The sequence below is a fragment of the Camelus ferus genome, chromosome 18 (assembly GCF_009834535.1).
Source record: "Camelus ferus isolate YT-003-E chromosome 18, BCGSAC_Cfer_1.0, whole genome shotgun sequence".
In the NCBI taxonomy this organism is placed as follows: Eukaryota; Metazoa; Chordata; class Mammalia; order Artiodactyla; family Camelidae; genus Camelus; species Camelus ferus.
Genome location: NC_045713.1, coordinates 1837653 through 1852540, shown reverse-complemented (window position 1 = coordinate 1852540; position 14888 = coordinate 1837653). Strand labels below are relative to the sequence as shown.

General features: G+C 39.0%; 1 protein-coding gene and 1 pseudogene across 1 annotated transcript in view; one reads left to right on the top strand and one right to left on the bottom strand.

The window, feature by feature from the left end:
- The window catches only part of AUTS2 (activator of transcription and developmental regulator AUTS2), a 1021658-nt gene that overhangs the window by 510789 nt on the left and 495981 nt on the right, over positions 1–14888 (top strand).
- Positions 4245–5899, bottom strand: LOC106730235 (annotated as a pseudogene).

Sequence of the window (14888 nt, the reverse complement as noted above, 5' to 3'; positions counted from 1 at the left end):
TTCCAGCCTTGATTTTTCCATGAGGGAAGCTTTGTCATAGCTGCTGCTAATTCTGACATTAAAATCATTCAAACTTATTATTCAAGTTAATGGAGTCTTATATTGCATAATTTTCAAAGGATTGTTCTTTTCATATCAGACATCTAAGAATCAGCATAAGAATATTCCAGAAGAGGATGAGTGTATATTGTCAGGCATATTCAACTGGCCTTGTTTTAGAATCACATGGAAAAAATTAAGTTGGTAGTGGGCTTGTGTCAGTTAACTAGGAGACGTCTTTGTTATATTAATGGAGATCAGCACTGTTGGGCCCTCATTACTCCTGCTAGAATGACTTTTCTGTTTATCCAGTAAATGAAAGGGTCTAAAGCCTTCAGCATGTATAATTCATTTGAAAACATCCAGATTTTTGATAAACAAGTCATATTAAAACCTCCAAAGTTAGTTAACAAGTGATAAATCTTGCTTTTAAACTTCCTTATCCCATCCCATTCATCAATACTGGTGATACACTGACAGTTATGAGTGTTATTATGTGCCAGGCGCTTGCTAAGTGCTGCTATATGGAGATGCTTGAAACATGAACACTTTTGTTTTATTGATGGTTAGGATTTTTTGATTATATAACTGCTGCTAAGAGCCAGCTTTGAAAAGCCAAGTTCTTTTTAGAGGAGAGGGTCTTTGAAGAGGGTGAGGAAAGCACCTTACCTGGGAAGAGCCAGGAGGCTATAGACGTTAACAGTGCTCTGAGACTGGATAGAGTAGATATATGTGGATGAGATTCTCCCTGGTGTGGGAATAATCATAGAAAGAGATTTAGGAAGATAGATGCTGAGGAACAAAGGGAGGGATAGTCTCCATCAATAGAAGTGGAAATTAGACAGGCTGCCTATGAGTCTGTCTGTTATCAGCAGCCTTATCAGGTACCAGCTTGAAAAAAAGAACTGTAGTGTTTGGTGACTATACCATGAGTTTGGAGAATGATGAGGACTAAGCCCTATGTCTTCTTTAGAACTTTCTTAAGACCTTTGTGTGAAGTTGACCCTCAGCATCATCTAAATATGAGCCGTGTGCCCTGTTGTTAAGGAATTCCACTGTTTCCTAGTTTGTGGACATAAATTAGCTGTTCTGTTTCCTTTATTAACTAGTTATTTATCTAATAGTCTAGAAATGCATTTCTGTTTGTCTCTAGGAAAGGGAAGGTACATGCAGGAAATTTCAAATAAGAGTTTCAAAAATTGTAGGAATTAAAGCAAAGACTGCCAGGACTGCTCAGCACCAGTGATGACCCAGGGTAACCTGATGAAAGAAGGAGCATGAGCAGTGTGTTCCAAAGACTGCGTCAGTGCTGCAAGGGGGCACAGACTGCACAGGTTCACCCCTCCTTTCTCAGGAGACCAGGCCTCTAGATGACCCTATCAATTCTAATTAGTGATAATGAGGCCAAGGGATGCAAATCAAAAGCCAAAGAGGGACAGCCTATGGTTGACTTGATAAATATGGAATTTGAGAAAGAGGACAGCAAATGCTAGTGGAGGAAAGCTGGGACTGTAGTTTTTTGCCGATTTCCCTACCACGGCACTGGTGACATTTGATTGCTGATTTCCTCCAGAAGGAAAGATTCTTGTGTCTATAAAACGTGGAGCCAGATTAATGCCCAAGATACCAGCTGAGGGACAATCAGTATGGCTATGTTAAAGGTTACTCTGCTTGGTTGAGTCTCTCAGTTTCTTTATCTGTAAAATGAGTATGAACATAGCTATGAGATGTTATTAGATAATATATGCAAGCTTTCTAGCACTTAACAGTTGCTCAGCTTCCTCTTGGGCATCCTCAGAGCTCCTTTTATTTATTTCTTTGATATTGATATTGAGGGAGGGAGAGGAAATTCTGACGTGCAGATCACCTGAGCCATCAGCTCTATTTCTTGAAGGTGCTAATCCCCCAGCCACATGGAGTGTGCTGTTAGCCCAGTGTTACCCGCCTAGTGCAGTCACCTCCTGTAGAGCAGGGTGTATCAGTGGGAAAGGGTTATTTGGCCTTGCTTTAGTGCTGATTGTGGTTTGAGGTGGCACATGTTAAGGATTAATACTAGCTGAATGGCTCATGGAGTGTGCTCAGTATCCTTCAGAATGTTTATGTAGTGATACCTAGATTGCTTTTAAGCACTTGGGACTACATGAGAGCAAAATGTTTGTTATGTTCATAGTAAAAATCACAGTGAGAAGGAAGATGGCTCTTCTAGCTTGGAACCGTTTTCCTGCTGTTGGTTCCCTTTGAGCTTTCTCCCATACCTGAGGCTTTAGCCAAAGAGACTGTAATAAGTGTTGATTGGTATTTAATCAAATTAAAACCTTTACTAGGTAATGCATAGTAGATTTTATTTTGCCGAAGTGGATATTTGAATGGGATGAGAAATACTGTACCTTAAGGAGTAAAAGGGGTATTCTTGTTTTCTTTTAAATATGATAATTAGTATTAAAACTGTCTTTTTCCTGCCAGTTGGCACATCTCATCTCCTAGCAGCTGTTTTAAATTCCTTAATTGTCTGCTGCTTACTCAGCTATCATTTCACATATACCCTTAGTGCTGCTTTTTTTTGCTGAACCAAATTCTGAAAACAGGGTGTTCCTCTAACTGGCTGGGCTGAGCTGAGTTCTAGTTACCCTCTTTTAGTAACACGATTAGCTCTCATTAGACAGCGTATTACTGGTAGGCGTGATACTTACGTAAATCTCCTTGGAGTTGATTACTGTAGAAATGGGCATCTAGTGGAGCCTTGGGTTGCCAATCCGGTTACTCTTCTTTTTATTCCTATTGTTTGAATTCTGTTTAACCCAACATAGCCTTTTTTTTTTTTTTTTTTACATTTATAAAGGAGTAAGAGTTTTCTATAGGATTTACGGTGTGCACATTCTTGTGTGTAATCTCACTGCTTATACTTTTATTCAGAATGAAGAAAGTGGGTATCTCAGCCATTGTGTTTTCATCCCAGTGTGGTTACCCATTTCACATTTTGTTCTGTGCATCATATTTTCTGTCAGAATATTGTAAAAATTTGTCTGTAGGTAATATAGATCCCTGAGATCAGATCGTCTGTTGTTTTTAGAAGCATCAACACAGCATCTTCCTCAAGCATTAGGTTCAAGTACAAATATTATTGAAGCCTTATTGAGTTGGATTTCAGATATCATGTTCTCTGGTAGCACAGTGATATGTTACATTATATATTTTGCTTCCATAATGGGATCCACTGCTTTTTTAATGATGTGAAAGCTGGTAATACAAGCCCAAGTTTCTGTTTATACATCAAATTAGCACCCTTCATATCTTATTTCATAGTCATGCATTGCAGAAATTATGTACTGTATAGAGTAACTTGTTTGTCATTTAAAAAAACTCTTAACAGAGTCATAAGACAGTTAACACATTTATTTAGTTTTTATGTTGCAATATGTTCCTGTCTCCCATGTGAATAAATGCAACAGATAATTTGTAACCATTTCAATTGTCCTAATTTAATTTTAAATAGACAATTTTTTCTTATAAGAGGCAAAGGAAGGGGTCACTGAGTTCAGACACCCAGGTTTTGAAACACTTGCTTTAACTAACTGTGTGGTTTTAGGCAAAATATTTAACTTCACCCAGTCTCGGTTACTCTCACGATAAAAATGGGACCAGTAATACCTCCCTCAAAGTGATCTTGAGAAGATTAAATGAAATCCTGTTGACAATACCCTATTACAGAGTTTATAATAGATGCTTAAAAAGGTTATGTTCCTTCCTTTCTTTTAGGAAGCATGTCTTCTTTTATTGATTATACCCTTGACATCAGAAGGGAAAAATATCCCTGCCTCTTATAGAATTTTTAGGAAATGCACAAATTTAGACTGGCCTTCTAATTCTGACAAATAGAATATTGATTTTGAGTTTGTTGCCGTAAATTTGCCAAATGAAATGAAAGTTTTATGCTATTCCTTTCAAGTCACTTCTAAAATATCTTGAGCAAAGTCTGTATTTAATAGTAGTTTGCTAATTGGAAAACTCTACTAACTCAACACAGTTGTAGAAAGTGAGAAGCTGAGATGAAACCAGAGCCCTCAGTAAGAAAGTAGGATAAAAGCTGCTGCTTCATCATCACGCTTGCTAAAATGAACTTGAGACTCTGCGAGACTCATGCTAATTACCTTTAGCATGTTTAAACTCTCACTTCTCACTTGTCAGTGTAAAGACAGGAAAATCCGTATTGGTCTGAACATGTCACACCGCGGGCAACTGAAAGCTTAAGGCATAAAGGAACTCTGAAAGCACTCCCTCCACCGAGACTGCTGATCTTCCAAATGAAACAGGGGCAGATGGAATTCTAATTTAGGGAGCAAAATGCCATGGAGGGGAAGTCAGAGTGCTAAAGGAAGTCTCCTTGAATTTGTTATCATCTTCCCTCTTCTGTATAAGTGTGAGAACTTGGGCCTACAGGCAATAAGCGAGCAAGACTTGAACTCTAGAAAAACCATCATTAGATAGATATTAGCAACAATCTGAGAAAGCCATGATGTGTACAGAAAGGAGAGGAAGAAAGCCAAATGCAGAGAAAGCAGCCAACCCCGTGGGATGTTTTTAGTCTATCGTTGTTCTCATAGATGGCATCCCACTACCTTTGTCTTCCGTCTGGACCAACCTTGACCACATTTGGACTTGCTGTTGTAATACCAGACCTGCCTGCCGTCCTTCAGCCCTGAAGTCAGCCTGCCTTGGCAGAGTCACAAGCCTACAGAAGCCTGAGCCCTTCTTGGTTGCTTAACATGATCTAAAAATATATGTCTGTACTTTATCAGACATAATGAGGGGAAAGAATTGCTTTTGAAGAGGAGAATTAGAAATGATGGTAAGTCAGTGAGGTACAAATGCAGACAGCTTTTTTTGTTTTTTTGTTTTTTTGGGGTTTTTTTGTGAAAAGCTTTATTGTTTCCGTTTGATCCAAGGCTTGAGAGAGGGCTCCAGGATGGTTAAAAAGCTGCCTGGTGACTACAGAGAGAGGCTTCAGGCAGATGCCCTGACACCAGAGAGGCTCCCCAAAGGCCACTGGGTTGCAGAGATTCCTAGTTGTGCTTGAGGGTGAGCCTTTCAAAGAGATACTGGCCCAACCCAGCCCAGCCTGGGGACCAGCCAGACTTCGGAGGTTAGTCAGGTGGTCGCCCATCTTCTTGATGAGTTTCACATCCTCATCTAGGAAGTGGCTCTCTAGGAAGTCACAGAGGTGAGGGTCTGCGTGGGCAGGACCCAGGGCATGCAGATCCGGAAGGGCCTGTTTCAGGTTCTTCTCCACTCATCCTGAGATAGCTTCTGCACATCCTGGAAAAGGATGCAGCCGCCATGCTGGTTTTGCATTTTCAAGAGTCACTCGGCACCCTCGCACTTCTCCTTGGCCAGTTCACGGAAGAAGTGGCCCACGCCATCCAGAGCCACGTTGTTGTGGTTGAAATAGAAGCCCAGTGAGAGGTAGGTATAGGAGGCCCACAGATGCATGTTGACCAGGCGGTTGACAGCAGCCTCCGCCTCGGTGGAATAATTCTGGCAAGTCTGGGAGCTCATGGCTGATCAGTAGTAAGGAGTTAAGCTCAAAAAATGGTGTTGGCTGGTCCCAGAGGCTGAGGACAGCAGAGTGGCTGGTTCTGAAGGTTGCAACTGGGGAAAAGGTTGAAGGGTGGTCAGAGGCTGGAGCATGGGGCATCCCTGGGTCTGTTCCATCCAAACACTGTTGATGCAAAAGACAGATCTGTCGGACCACCAAACACACTGAGAGAGCCAAATGTATGTCTTGAACACACTCATAGAAACTCATAGTGAGCCCTTACTCTGTGTTGGGCATTGTGCTAGCATTTTACATACAGTATTGTGTTTAAACCACCACACTCCCTTCTAAATAGTATCCTCATTTTACGGGTATAAATCTTGAGATGTAGAGAGGTAAAAATGACTTGCTCAACATCATGTATTTCATAAGCAAGAACTGAGTTTTAACAGCAAACCAGCTGATTTCAGAGCCTAAACGAAGAATCTTTTAGGAAGATCATTGATTTTTGCAACAAGACACAAATGCCAAGCACTGGGAGAAAGACTCTAAACAATGTTAATCCCTACAGAGGGAATTACTCAGATTAAACTCACCCAACATAATGTCGTAACACGATAAAGCAGGCCTGTGCCAGCTACTGACTGTTTCAGGTGGGTTTGCCTCTGGGGAAGAAAGTGCAGTGATTTAATATAACCTCCTGTCAGGGTTATTTAAATCTCAAATCCAACCTAGAATGTACTTTAATAATCTTTTATTATTTTCCTGTATATTCTTACGATTTCTCCCTTCTCTCTAAAAAATATTATTCAGCATAATGAATTCAGTTAGTTCTGGGCTTCCTCATTTCTGCATTTAATATTCCAAGCACTTTCTTCTCTTTGGTTTCTGATTTGCCAAAATTTGTCATTGTGCTATAAAAAGATGACAAAGGAGACCATCCATTGAACTTGGAAAGTGTCAGTATAAGTTTGTAACTTGGTGAACGTAAGCACAGTATTTGACCCGAAGACCATCTTGATCTTTTCTACCATCTGTGTTAGCTACCTTTTGGACTAATGATGACCCGTGTGCTCATCCAGGGAATACTGGCCACAGCTAGGATGTGGGCAAGGGCCACAGTGAGGGAGGGGACTTCGTTTCCTTGAGATACTGCAGTGGTTTTTTTAGAGTTTATTACTACTATCTCTTACATCCCACACCAGTCTGGGGATTTAACTTTGAAGATAATAGTAACTGTCTTCAGTGGGAAAATCCAGGTCTATTTTGACCTAAAAGATAATTTAGGATGACTTATGGAACCCAAAGCTAAATGTCAAATGTAATTAAATGTTACTGTGGTGTCTTGCCTTAAGAAGTGAGCTGCTGAGTTCTTGCAGGGTGTAAGAGCTTATTTGGATTAACTGTTTTGATTCTTTCCCACATTATATAAGAGACACTATCTCAGGCAGCACAGAAATTATAACCCTGGGGGTAATTTCAGAAATAGCTATAGTGTTTCTTCAGCCTGCCTTTGGAGCAGCATTTCTCAATATTTTTTCTTGAAGTCTTCACCTAGGTGTGACCATGAAAGAGAGAAAGAAGGCTATCTTAAAGTATGTGTAGCCTTTTATTAACATAGATGTTAAGGATTAAGAAAAACAAATTATATCTCTCTGTGGGGAGATATAGTGAGGTTTGTGATACAGTGATACAGTGACACTTACCTCTGGAAATCAGATGTAAATCCAGGAATGACGCTTTTAATGTGAATACTAAATCTACTTCTGAATGATGGAAGAAAATGGGAGAATTTTGAAATCCTTGTCTTTGACCTCTAATAGTATATCCTAAAGTCCTTATGAGTTTAAGGAAAGCTGTATTTTCCTCTTCCTTTCTTATTTTCTCTCTCAACCCTAAGATACTCTCTGGGCAATCAATTTTAGAGGTCTTTCAAAGAGAGCACAGCATGGTTTGTCTGCCTGTTAACCACTGCAAAGTGTGTAGATTCCTGCTGTTCAGTGTTACTACTAACAGTCATAAGGAAACACCTATTATTGTCATTATCTGGGAAAAAAGAAGCCCCTAGATTGGATTAAGTGAGGTTTCTGTGCCCTTAAGAAATGCAGGTATTAGGCAATAATGAAGGTATGGCCACAGGAATGAATACTCTCTTTCAACAGACTAGCCTCTCCGCCCTTTTTTTTCTGTAGGAGGAAGATGTGGAGCGAGGGAAGAGCTCTGATCTGTTTGGGGAAAAAGTATCACAGCCTATTAGTTAGAAGCGATGAAATTGAGACAGCTTCAGGGACTCCATTAAGTGTGTGGTGTTTAGGCAGACCATGTCCCTAGGTAAAGCGTGCTGTTGAGGAGGAGAGTGTACAATGAAATAATTGGGCTTGGGAAATCAGCTGGGCTTCAGCGGCCCCACATCTTGTGGGGAGTAGGGGGAGGGAGGTACATTTTCTGCCCCCCTCAACACACCTCCTTTCTTTTAGCATAAAAGCTGCCCTGAATAAAATAGCAGGGAATTTCTTGCTGAGTAGATGGACTGCCAATATATTTTGAATAATAAAAACAATGGATATAATTAAATTTCATCTGACAGGCAGGATTTCTGAGCATGTCACCTTGGAACCATCTCGTGCTATGTTATTCTCCAGGCATCCAGATATTTGGTTGCAGCAGCTGAATGAAAATAATTCTGATTTGATCAGTAATGGCAGCATCTATAGAGACATGTATTAATGCACTGATGTGTCTGGAATTCGGTTCTTAAATAAAACATCATTCCTGTGTATTTATTTTCATTTTAAAGGAATAAATTGAAATCAGCAAACAGAACTAGACTGACTTTTCTCATCAAGACATACTGATAGGCAAACTTTTGTGGACATCAGTTGAGGGTAGACTCAGTAGTACAGGTACAGTTATTGTTCACCTGACATTATGTCTTTTGAGCTCAGAAAAGGTACAGTGATAGCAAATCCAAGGCTCAGATAATCATACTTGTGCTCTTAAGAAAAAGGTTTAAGAAGCTGTCATTTTTATTCAGCATATGTAATGGTAGTTATGGCTAATATAAAAAATAAAGAGAAAATAAATAGAAATGTATAACATTAGTATTGCTAATTAAATACTTTTCCATGTGCCAGATTCTTAACCAGATACTTCTTGTGGATACATACACACACACTCTCATAAACATGTGTTATACGTGAGAAGAGCCCCGCTTTTGGAGTCACAAATGATTCTTATTTCCACCTTTGCTACTTCATTCTTTGCTCTTGAGCAACAAGTAAACCTTTTTTAACGTAAATTTTCTCAGAAAAAAGAGGGAACTAGGCTGAATAATTGCTGAAATTCTTCCTACCTTAGACACACACACAAATTGGTTCTTTCTACTTCCAAAATCACTCTATTATGCTAGCTGTTTGAGGATTTGTATATGCATTTATACATATGTCCACACACATATACCCAACATTTTTAAATGAAAGCAGTTATTTTCCCTTACAAAAAACTTAACAGCTTTTATTTTTTTTAGCAACGTATCCTAATTGAGCAAGATGATACAGCACCCAGACCCCAAGGAAGAGTATGTCGCAATTTGCATGAATAAAAATATGTTCTCCTGGTTCATATTTTCAGAATTATTAATGTACATTCTTGAGTATCTTTAGGGGAAAACTGTTCAGTATTTTAAACCAGAGTCCTCACTGCTGTATTCCCACATGGTTAATGTGAGGTTGGTTGCCCACATGTTCATAGTGGAACTGCAGGGACAGAGACATGGTCTCTTCCCTCCAGGAGCTCATTTTCTTCAAAAATTTCATGAAAAAATTGATTAAGTAATAGAGTCAGCCCTTACCAGAATAATAATCCATTTTTGCATTATTCAACTTTAGCCAAGAGAAAGAGAGTATATGTATGTGTGTTTCCTCAAAAGTAAAAGGATGTTCTGTGGCTCGATAAGAAGCCCTATGTAACAGGATAGATTTGCAGTTAGTTAAGAAAAGCTAAGTTTAAAGGTTTTAGCCCCTTAGGATTGCTGTTGGTTAATTGTTTTCCCCCACTCTAATGCATACTCTTGAAAGGTAGGAACCTTCTATTTATCATTGTTATCCCAGGGCCTATCACAAGCACCTGGTAACCAATAAATATTGACCTGATCTATGATCTTAGAGATTAAGTATTATCCTCATGGTCTAGGGGAACGAAATATCTATATATATATATTCTGTAGTAATTGTGTTTCTGTACTCTGCCACCTCTGGGTTTAGTTAATTATTTTAAGTGTTTTAAACTTACAGAAATCAAGACTAATACTTTAAAATTTTAGTTTGGTCTCTAGCAAATAAAGCAGATTGAGTTTAGTGGCTATGCACATCACCTTTGTTTCACCGCTGAGTTCAAAGTAAGTAACCTAAATATCTACATTTTGCGGGGGGGATGTTTTACTTTTACATATCAGGCCCCAGATTTTCTTTGTAACGCTAATCGTAGTTGTTATTAATTGCCTTTTAACGATATGGCATCTGTTTACTGTTGATCATTAAGCTCCATGAAGTCAGATATAGCGTCCGTGTTGTGTGCCTTAGAAATCCTTGCTGTAGCATGGGCTTGGCACATAGTAGAGACTCAACAAATACTTGTTGAACCTCCAAGGAATGAATCAGAACATTATGTAAGTAACAAAACCGGCTTCGCAGTGTTTACACTAAACATCTACAACCACCATCTAGTGGTAAAACCAGAGCATTCATATTCAGTAAGTTTGCTGAGCATCTTTTGGGTGCCAAGTGGGAGAGAAAGAGGTGGGTAAGTCACCATTCATTCCTGCCAGGGGCTCATGATTTGGTGAGACAGACATACAGAAATGAGTATACCCTTGAACCAAGGTCACTTTGGTTCATGTTTCTTTAGATCATAACATTCATAGCTGGTAGGTCATGGAAGTAGCTATCTTAAAAGCTTTGTAAATCATAGAAGGTAAAGAAGAGGTGTGATACAGAAACATCTGGCAGGATAGCAGCACATGTGAGGCTGAGTGAACTCAGTCACAAATAACAATTACAACCACTGCTACTAGCATTTATTCGTCACGTATGTGATAAGCACTATTCTGGTCACTCTGCATACATTATCTTACTTAATCTTCTTAATAATCCTGAGAAGTAATTGCTGTCTCTATTTGACAGTTTAGGAAACTGAGGGTCAGGTAGATTAGGTCATTCATCTCAGGTCACACAGCTAATAAGGTGGTTAGAATTTGTAATCAGGCCTTTGACCAGCTGCTCTTGATCACTACAGAGAAGCACAGACATAACAGAATAAGCTTCAGAAGGAGGGAAAAACCCGTGCTGGATATATGAGGGAAGACTTCTTGGAGAGATGGGCCTTAAAGAAAGAGTCATATCTTGAACTGGATGTGTGCCATAGTCATAGAATTTAAAAATATTAGATTTGGAACAATAAACTTTCAGTCCATCTGTTCTAAGCCCCTAATTTTCAGGGGAGAAAACTGCGATCTCTAGGGTTAAGAGACTTGCTAGAGGACATATGGCTAATTAACTGGCTTTAGAGCTATATTCCTAACTCCTCTATCTGGGTTTTTTCCCTGCTACTATGCACACTAGCTCATGTTAAGTCTAGTTTTTCATGACCAAATTTTAATATGATTTCCTGAAATATTTTGCAGCTTGGAAATGGAGACTTTCTCGTATATCCATGTGTTACGATAAGTCTGGGAAGTCAGGGCAGTGTGGAAGAGAGAGAGATTTGAGAGATGTGGAGATGTGGAGATACATATACATATATATGTGTTTTCTAGTATTTTTAAAATTGTTGCCTTTGTTTCCTTCCGTAAGTGTAGACTATTTGAAGCTGAGAGAAAGGATACAAGTGAAACCCCAATAAAAAAATAACTGGTTTAAAATTTCATAAGTTCTATGGCAGCTTTCCATAATGATTTCTCAGCCTCCTAAGGAAGTAACTTGGGGTATTTCCATCTCTCACAAATGCTTATTAGTCAGTGTCCTACCTGCCACCCACCCACCCACAAAGCCATCGCAAGAATAAAATGAGATGATATACATGAATTCACGTACGTGAGAGCAGGGCAAGGTACTGGTAGGCTTGGCTCTTCCCCAAACCTACACTGTTCCTGACCTCACAGTATAGTGTTGATGTTGCTTTTAGTCTGTTTCATTAGCCAAATGGCTGTGCCAGATTTTTGCACTGCCAAACAATCAATTTGGGACTTGGGTAAATATTCATTGAAAAACCATTTATCTTGCTCGAAGTGCTCCCTGTTAATCCTGTTCTTCTTAGATGGTGTTCTGTAGCTGAGGATTGAGGGTTTTTTCCCCCTACTTTTTCCTTTGTTTCCTTCAGTGATTTAAAATATCAAATGAGACCATTTCAGTACAGCCTGAATCAGCAGATATTTATATCACGTGGGTGTAGGCTTTTTATAGACCAGCTAGAAGATTACAGTAATTAGCCTATACATTTCCTCATTAAAATGTCATTAGTGAAGGCTTTGTTCTTTTAAGATCCTCCAAATAAGGTTTATTGCATTGCGTTCTATCATTAATGGTTTACTAGGAGCCAGATGTCTTATATAGGTGTGTAGAAGCAAGGATTGCTTTGGAGTGTCTAAAGGGTAACGGCCATAGAGCAGGCCTTGGCATAGAGAAATCTGTTTAGGCTGGATGGGGCCCCACTTTGCGACTGCCAGTCCCTCCTCACACAGCCTCCCAGCACTGCATGCTCCTTTAGGTGTTTGGACACCTACCAGATCTAGACTTCTTTTTGAGAGAGTAAGGTTGTGCTCATCTGCAATAGTTTCTCTTAGCATCTTAGTAAGTTTGTTGGTGATTCAAAAACTTTATGAAGAATAAGAAGAAAATAAGTTTATTTTCTACTATAATCATATGAGTAGTACACAGGGATAAGAATATAGGCTTTAGAATCAGACTGTCATGGGTTCAGATCTTAGCTTCACTGTTTACTACTTGTTACGTTACTTTGACTATGATGATACTTCATCTTCCTAAATCACAGTTGTCTTAAGTGTAATATGGAAGTCACAGTGGTACATACCTTATAGGAATGTTTGAGAGTTCAGTTAGCTGTCTGGAATACATGATTTACTAATACGTTACTTTTAAATAAAAAGTGTATGTGTATTTGTATCAGCGTTCCTCCTGTTCTCTTGTGCATCTTTCATCTGATTTAAGAAATCCTAACATGAAATTCCAAAACAAATAAGCAGACATTTGAGGATGGTCATGCATACCGTTAAATGGCTAAAGACAATGTCCCGTAAAAAGCCACTTATATGGTGTGTTGAAAGTAAATTACTTCATTTATCATTTAAAGGTTATTTCTACTATGTACAGTGACCGAAACCTTGAAAGAACAAGTTAGGAAATGCACATTGATCACCCCAATTAAATTACTAGAGTATTAGTTAAATAACTAAATGAACTGCAGCATTTCAGTATTCCAGGGGTAGGTAGGTTTATTTTTGTTATTATTATTTTTTAGCATATACATATATATATATATGTATTATATATGTATATATACACACACACACACACATATATATATATATATATATATATATATATATATATTTAATATTCCAAGGATTTTTAAGAGGTGGTTTAGAGTTATTGTGTGTCATCCTCTGTTACGGACAAATTCAGATGAATTAAGTCAGTCAGTTAAAAAATATTTTTATTAAGTTACCTACTCTGAGCCAGGCATTGTTCTTTGTGGTGAGAATATAGTGCTAAACCACAAGAAAGCCCTGTTCTCCAGGAGCTTACTTTCTAGGGTAAAGATAGTAAACACATAAAGAAGCAGATGATTAATTCAGATACTTGTTAAGCTATGGCAACAGTAACTTGGGGTATGTGATAGAGTATGGGTGGTGAGGGTCTGGGTAAAGGGCTGAATGATGGGGAGACCTTTTAAAGAACAGTGGAAGGAGGTCCAGGTGTTCCAGGCAGAAGAGTGAGCAAGTACAAGGCCCTGAGACTCTAACACACTCACTGTGTTTGAGAGACAGACTGTGGCTGAAATGTGTTGTCCAAGGGGAGAGAGAGAAAAGAAGATGACTCATGCAGCGCCTTTTAAGACTATGGGTGGAAGTCTGGCTTTTAATTCTGGTTGCATTGAGAAGTCCTTGGACTGTGGTGTTAACCTAGGGAGTGATGCTGATTTTAACTCTAGAGAAACACCCTGTTGTGGGAAGAATGGGCTGTGTGATCATAAGTGTAGAAGCTAAGAGATCACCTTGAATGGGCCAGCGGAAAGAAAGAGTGGTAACTTAAGGCAGGATTGTAGCAGTGAAATGCTAAGTGGTTACCTTCAGGCTTTATTTTAGATATAGATTTGTCAGGACTTTACGTAGATTGGATAGGCGATGCAAAGAAAAAAGAGAAATAAAGAATGACTTCCAGGTCTTAAGCTTGAGCAACTGGATGACTGATGTCATTTATAGATGTAGAGAAAGATTGTACCAGGGTAAATTTGTAGGGTGAGAAGCAGGGAATCAGCAACTTTTTTTTTTGACATGTCATAAAAGAATCGCCAGTTGACAGACAAGAGAATCTGTCAACTGAGCGATTAAAGAGTCTAGGAGATTGGGAAGATGTCCAGAGTAGAGATACAGATTTGGGAATATTCATCAGCATATAGTTGGAATTTAAGGCCATGGTACTGGCTGAGTCCCTTAGGAAGAAAATGTAAATAAAGAAAAGGGCTCAGAACACAGCCCCATATACAGAAGCCTGGGAAGGAGGAAGATCCAGTGAAGGAGACAGAGAAGTCAGTGGTGTAAGACAAGCAGTAGGTCACTGCAACAGAATAAAAAGTGTTCCATGAACAAGGGTGCATGATATGATCTGCCATGGCTGTGCTGTGAAGCAGTCGAATGTAATCAGGACAAAGAATTGTTCATTAATTAGAAAGTGTGCCTTTATACTGCTCCTGTAATAGAACCCATTAGTAAAACCAAAAGGTAACTTGTTACCTAAAGTGTCTCTTACAGATGGTCTGCTTCAGTCTGTTTTAGTATTATTTTTTAGTTATTCTCCAAAACAAGGTAACTAGCTTCTTTCTCCAAAACAGAGGGCTTTTTTTCTACTATTGTTTTTATTGGAACCCCCCACTCTCAATTACAAAAGTAACAAGGCTTTTTGTAGGAAAACAGAAAATACAAGAACGTAGGAGACAAGAGGTATTTTTTAAGTTCATGGGAACAAAGAATTAGATTAGGAGTATCGGGATTAAGCTATGTGCATTCTATCTCTCACCTCAA